Source organism: Cucurbita pepo, chromosome 3 (assembly GCF_057944985.1).
Source record: "Cucurbita pepo subsp. pepo isolate OVF chromosome 3, ASM5794498v1, whole genome shotgun sequence".
Lineage (NCBI taxonomy): Eukaryota > Viridiplantae > Streptophyta > Magnoliopsida > Cucurbitales > Cucurbitaceae > Cucurbita > Cucurbita pepo.
Window position 1 is genome coordinate 8,258,745 of NC_141800.1, and position 7,150 is coordinate 8,265,894.

The 7,150-nt window shown below is 34.1% G+C and overlaps 1 non-coding gene across 1 annotated transcript; it reads right to left on the bottom strand.

The window, feature by feature from the left end:
• Positions 1-3,091: 3,091 nt before the first annotated feature.
• On the bottom strand, positions 3,092-3,163 carry TRNAP-CGG (transfer RNA proline (anticodon CGG)). The gene has a single exon. It is a non-coding gene; the product is annotated as a tRNA-Pro (tRNA).
• Between the last annotated feature and the right edge of the window lie 3,987 nt (positions 3,164-7,150).

Genomic DNA, 7,150 nt, shown 5'->3' on the forward strand with positions numbered 1-7,150 from the left:
TAAATTACTTCATGTGGAGCTTTAATTGCTCTATGCTAGTTACAATCTTTAGGATTGACTAATTGGACAGGAATTCTTAGATTTAGGGGATTGTTTTGTGTAATTTTCAACTACAACTTATGTTTTCAAATTTTTAGGTCATAATTTAGGTAGTAGGTGTTATATTATGGATCAACACTAGAGTTTCTATCTATGTTGTATTTATTTGAAGGCTATAGTTGTCATCTATGTTGTATTGCAATAAGATTGTTGAAATTTTAGTTAAAGTGCATATTTTATTTCTTAGGAGTAAAAAATTTGTTTCTTTGCATAATATGAATTTAGTTGGAGAGTTATTACAGATGAATGGAGAATAAAAATTTCTTTAAAATAATAAACAGACCCAAGCTCGTTGTTGTTGTGGTCTACTTGTGATTTTGCAAAAAGCTTAACTAATATGAAATATCAAGGTAAATCAAGAATATATCCTACACATCATTCAAGATGACAATAAAATGGAGTTCAATTGAACTTACTTTTAGTTTCCTGTTTGAAAGGTTCAAGATGAAGCATAATTGTATTAACCATATTAAAGAGAAATTCATGTTTTATTAGAAGAGATCAACTTCATTTAAGGTACTAGGAGTTTAAACTACTTCCATTGTAATTTCAATCACTCTACCAAGATTACAAATTTAGGGTTGGCTAATTGGACATCAATTCTCTAACTTTACGTTATAATTTAGGTGGTAACCATTATAATATTAATGAGCATAAGAGTTACAATTCTTTCATGGACCATACGTGCTATAGTTAAAAGAATATATATATATATATATTATGTATGTCAAGGTCTGGATAAAGCACAAAGTAGCAAGGAACACCATTGTCGACTCTAGAACCACCCACAACTCATTATCGAGACCAATGCAAAATATTTTAACATCCTTCGGCATCGAGATACAGGAAAGATGAACGCCGTCAAATTGGAAGCTTTACCTGTTTTAAGAGTCATAATGAGAACTCTAATCAAGCTAGAGCCTTGGACTAGGCAAATCATTTTATGATAGTTGAAATGGATGACTTCGACGTCGTGTTAGGGATGAACGTCCTACTGGAACACAAAGTCATTTACATGTCCCTAGCAAAATGCCTAGTTGTAATGGAGTCTAATTCGACGATCATTCAGAAAAACATCCATCAACCAAGAGGGGTGAAAATGATGTCGATACTACAGTTGAGAAAGAATCTTAGCCACGATGAATCTACGTTTGCTGCTATTGTTGTAATTGAAAGGGGAGCTCGAGTGAGCAAACCTCAATAGCAACCTTGTTGCCACTACATGAACACCACAACGCAAAACAAGAAGGTCAGATAATGGATTTATCCCCACCAGGAGAGATAAATCACAAGATTAGTTTTATGTTGCAGTCGAGATCGCCTGCCACAAACAAATGTCATGCAGTTGAGCCTGAGCTAGCTAAATTCTATGAAAAGCTAAATGACTTGTTAACAGTCAAGTTTATTAGACCCGCAGAGGCTCTTGTCAATGATCACTCAAATGCTGGGTAAAGACACCAAGCCAACGCCTCTATTGGAGAAGGAAGAAAAAAAACAAGTCACTGAAGCAACACATCACACAGAAATACCAGATGGATGAAGAGAAGGGTCAGTCAGAAGTGTCAACAACAACAATTTCAAGAAAAATAGAGAGTTTATATAAGTTAACGTCATATCAACTTCAAGTTCAAAGCAACAAGAACCAAAGACTGGTGCAAAAATACTATGGACTAGTCGAAGTAATCCACAAGATTATGAAGACATCATATAGGATCCAATTGCTCTTATGGATGCGGACTAACCTTGTTGTCCACGTCAGTAACTTGAAACGTTATTATTTTGACCAAGAAGACATCAAGTAGAAGCAGTTGGTATGACGTCATGCAAAGAAGAAAGATTTTCATGCGAAGAAAGTAGGAAAGACACCAATAGAGAAGACATGAAGAGTCAACGAACCGAGAAGTGATTTTCAACAGCTCCTAGTAGATTGGAAAAGACTCCTCATTCTGAGATCAGCTGGAAGTGCATCGAGAGACCTAAAATCAGCCTCGTCCTACAATGCTGAGTATATGAAGAGTTGGTTATCAATAAATTGTGTGGGGACAGATGTCACGGTCATGATTGCCCATGGCGTGTTGTCTATGGCTGCATGTCTCAGCAATTTTTTGTAAATAATTTGTTGTCCAAGGTGGCATGCTCATTTCATATCTACACCCTCCCGGACTAAAATTTCCCAAAAAATTTCCCAAAATGTATTATAGGAGAATGTGACTAGTTTCTTCCAAACGTGACTCGAGCATACACTGCTGTTGTCCATGCAGTCTGAATTTTGCACAGTTGACTTGTTCGTCGAGGCGCATAATCATTGTCTCACTGCTGAAAGAATCTCAAGTCCTCATGAAATGATTGGAAGAGAATCTCAAGTCTTCTATTCTCCTTTTTTTTTTTTTTTTTTTTTTTTTTCAAACATCCATGTGAATTATTTCTTTATTCAATTTGATATAATTGTTGGGAGCATTTCGAAAATCGAACTCGAAACCTCTTGCACCCGAAGTGAGAATCATACCACTAGACCAAATGCCCTTGTAGTTAGGGTCAAGGGTGTAATGCCTTTGAAGTTAGGGTCGATGCTCTATCAAAAGTCTGCAATAGAAAATAAATAGTACTACCATCATCTTCTTTTGCAAGACTTTCTCAAGCCCTCATGGAATAATTTGAATAGAAAATAAATGGTACTACCATCATGACTTTCTCTAATTTGAAAGTGGTATGGTTTCCAAGATTGGAAGAGAATCTTACATACACAATTCTGTATTCTTCAATTAATATGTTATAAAAACACTTATAAATTATAATTAAAAAGATTAAATATATGTTATAAAAACACTTATAAATTATAATTAAAAAGCACTTATAAATTATAATTAAAAAGATTAAATATATGTTATAAAAACACTTATAAATTATAATTAAAAAGATTAAATATAGCTTCTTCTTCTTCCTTTTTTTTTCAAACATCTTTATTTCTTTGTACAACTCGATATAATTGAAAGGGGCATTTCGAGAATCGAACTCGAGACCTCTCGCACCCGAAGCGAGAATCATACCACTAGACCAAATGCCCTTGTAATGAATCTATCATTTTTAGTTGCTAGTCCATATGTTTTATGCGCCTCTATATTTAAAATTTATCCACATGTTTTTGTGCTTTAGAACCTACCTTGTAGGTTTGAGATTATGAATGACTCCGCTCAAATTATTTTGGTTGAAGATCATGCATGGTAACGATCCCCGTACCTCTGTATTTAACTTATGTTATTTTAATGTGTTTTATTTACTTTGTAAATATCTTTAATTCTACAATCTTCTTAAAGGGGCATTCCAAGAATTGAACTCAAGACCTCTCGCACCTAAAGCGAGAATCATACCACTAGACCAAATGCCCTTGTTATGCACTTTGAAACGTATGTATGAATTCTTGAGCCTCGGTATTAAGGTCGTATTTTGTTGTATTGTAGGAAACACATGAAGTCCTCGATGAGAATATGTCGTTTAGAACAAAACAAGAACATAATAAGAACAGAGAGCTTTCTTCTTCTTCTTCTTTTTTTTTTTTCTTTGTTTCCTAAAATGGTAAGTATAAAGTCTTGGGATGTAAATAAAGACTTTTTACTATGGGTTGCCCAACAATTGGTGTACAAAAATTAAGAGGTATGTTTGATAATAGGAACAAAAGGTTTATATTAATATGAAGTCCTTTGATAAGTAAAAAATTTAGACATAGGGCATTACAAGAATTGAACTCAAAACCTCTTGCACTCTAAGTGAGAATCATACCACCAAAACAAATATTTTTAGCTTCTATTCAAATATATTTTTCTCCGAGTGGTTGGACGGCTATAAAATGAAAAGTTGAATTGTTATAATATACCAGGGTTATCAAATAAATCAACAACCCAACAAAGGAAACAAACTAATCAATTTGGGTTGGATTGATTCGGTTTAGTACATCAGTTTGTTTGATTTAATTCTTCCATTTTGCCTCGTATGACAAGAAAATAAAGTTGTATTGAATGCACCTTAGTTTCATTTATGAAAGACTCATATGAAACATACTGGCAATAATAGTACTAAGAGTTAGAGTCTATAAGCATTTCATGAACTTAAGTGCAACTCATGCTTCTTTAAAGCTGAATATACTTTAGTTAAGTAACGGGAACTTTAAATTACTTCATGTGGAGCTTCAATTACTCTATGCTAGTTACAATCTTTAGGATTGACTACTTGGACACGAGTTCATGGATTTAGGGAAATTTTTGTGTAATTATCAATTACAACTTATGTTTTCAAATTTTTAGGTCATAATTTAGGTAGTTTTCAAAGTATATTATCTAATATAATGAATCTATCTCCGAAAAAAAAATTAAATTTCCTACTGATCTTGCTGAGACAACTTCTTCTATTCCAACCCTGAGTGTTATCTCGCCTTCTGCAAACACTCTCCAGGAACTAGTTTCTTGAAAAAACAGCACAAATATGATTAGTGGCCCCTGAATCCAGTATCCAGGTTAAGTGATCATACTCTACTAAACGTATTTCTACAACTAATAAATCATATTTACCTTGTTGTGCCTTTTCGGCTTTATTCTCTGCAAGGTAATTTGGGTAGTGACTTTTCTTGTGCCCGTTTTTATTGCAATGGAAACATTTTCCATTATCTGCATTTTGAACCTTAAGTTTGTGGTCAGTAGGAATCTTATCTTTCCCCTTACCCTTTTTGTCAAATGCAACCCAAACTATTCGGTTTGCATTTCAGCAGGGGTCTAGGGGACATTCCGTAGTTAAAACAAACCTCAAATCTGTTGGGTTTTATGTCCTAAAACTCATAGTTTGTAAACAAAAACATATTCTATTTTCAATAAAGTTATTATTGTTGTTTATTCAGTAAAGATTGTTATTGAATAAAGTGAACTTTACGAAGATTAATCTAAATCCAATAAACTAAGAACACTCTAGCTATAGTATGATTACTTGAACTATATGTAGAGACATAAGAGTGGATCAAGTTCAAGTATATATAGTTAAAATGATCTATAGTATAAGGATAAGGCTGAGTACCTTATTCTAGGGACACTATGGATGCGGCCCACTTTTGTATATGATATAAACAATGTGATCACTAAATTGTACATGTGGAGACATGTGAGTGGGGGCATCCTATTGAATGAGTATTGCATAAGATCGGACCATGAAGAAAACCACTCTCACTTTATAATGTCGTTTACTGTTGAGATAGATTTTCTTTTCATTCGATAACCTAGGTAACTCGGTTTTAATCCTGAGCTAACCATGAACTCCTGTTTATTCGGAATTATCCTTAGATTTGCATGGGTGAGAGTGGCTCTAGTTCGCCGACTCAATAGGCCTCCCATTTCAGGGGTAAGACAGGGTGAATGGTTGGGGACGTGGGGTGCAAGATGGAATTCACTCCTACCCACTTTTAGGGATAGAAGAGAGGTAGTTCCCTTAAGCACTGACTCCAGGTCTTGAACAAGGGGCCCCACCCTCTCATTAGCCTGAGAGGGATTCGGTTTACTGATTGGACCACAAACCAATTGTTCATTAGAGGATCAGTGAGACATAAGGAAGAAGAAGTAACTTTAGGGGTAAAACGGTAAATTGACCCAGCTCTAGTTACGAACAACCTGTGAAGGATCGACTTACTAATCATGGTTATATCAAATGGACAGAAATATATCTATAGTGAGGGGAGTGCAACTACTAGGCTATAGTGGAGTGTCCTAGTAGTTAACGAATGTTGGTTAACAAGGTTAATGAGTTTAACCGGTTAATCTTGGATCGTTGGAGCCCATGATCTATAGGTCCATTAGGTCCCTCTGCTAGCTCATATCGGACTAAACCATAGAACAGTGTGACGAGTGAGTTCGAAGTGTTCAAATTCAAATTAGGAAATATGCGCTACATATACGATATATTTAACCGCATTTTTGTTTTATTTACGAATTAAACAAAAAGAGAGAATCTGAGATATGTAAATAAGATTTAAATATCTTAATCAATTATGTGTTCGAATTGATTGGGATTGGCATTTGAATTAATATTAAATATTAATTAAATAGTTCAATTAATCATTTAATGTTACTTTAATTTGAAATTCATTATTCAAATTAATTGTTGAATTAAAATGAAGAAAGTCAAAATGTTGACTCCATTTAATGAAAAATTCCATGTTAGTGGAATTTTGAGGTGTCAAAATTTTGTTTAACCAAACTTGCATGCTTGCCAAATAAATCCCACAAGTTTGAGTGGAATTTTAAGTGTCAAAATTTGGTTAACTCAAACATGCATGCTTGCCACATAATCCCAAACATTTGAGTGGAATTTTAAGTATCAAAATTTGGTGATCTCAAATTTGCATGAACATGCAAACATGACTCTTTAAATAGAGTGATCATGGTACATGGAAGGTCTTCTTCTTCCGGGTGAAAAACCTTGAGAAAAACTTCTCACAAACACTCTCTTCACATATACAAAATCCCTCCCAAGTTTAGTCACTCACCGGATTCCACAATTCCGTTCTAAGGCCAGAGGATAGTGGAGAAGACACTAGTGGTGGTTCGAAACCGGTTCGTGAGGAAAAAAGAGTTTGAACTACAAAAGGTTAGTATCTAAACTCATTAAGTTTTAATACTTATGAACATGCTAGTTATTTACTATAATTGATGTTCTAAAAGTGCCTAAGATCCAAATTGCTTCCGCATGTGTTATATTAACACCATCAAAATTATCATTTGCAAGTATTGTGTTTAGGTTTGATTTCCTTGTTGTGTAATTGTTTTTAATTTCTCAGAAGCGAGTAATTGTACTATTGAGCTTGACATGCTGAGATTTAAAACAAATTCTATTAGTGAATTGACTTAATCCTTTTTAATCCAATCAGGTTTAACAAATGTAATAATATACCCAAAAACTATTAATTTACAACGATACTTTAGTGAGTTAGAGCAATTACTACCGAGGGGCACTCAATCACTCCTTCACTAAACCAAGACATTCTTGACTTAAACACTAATCCCAGAATAACTCTTAT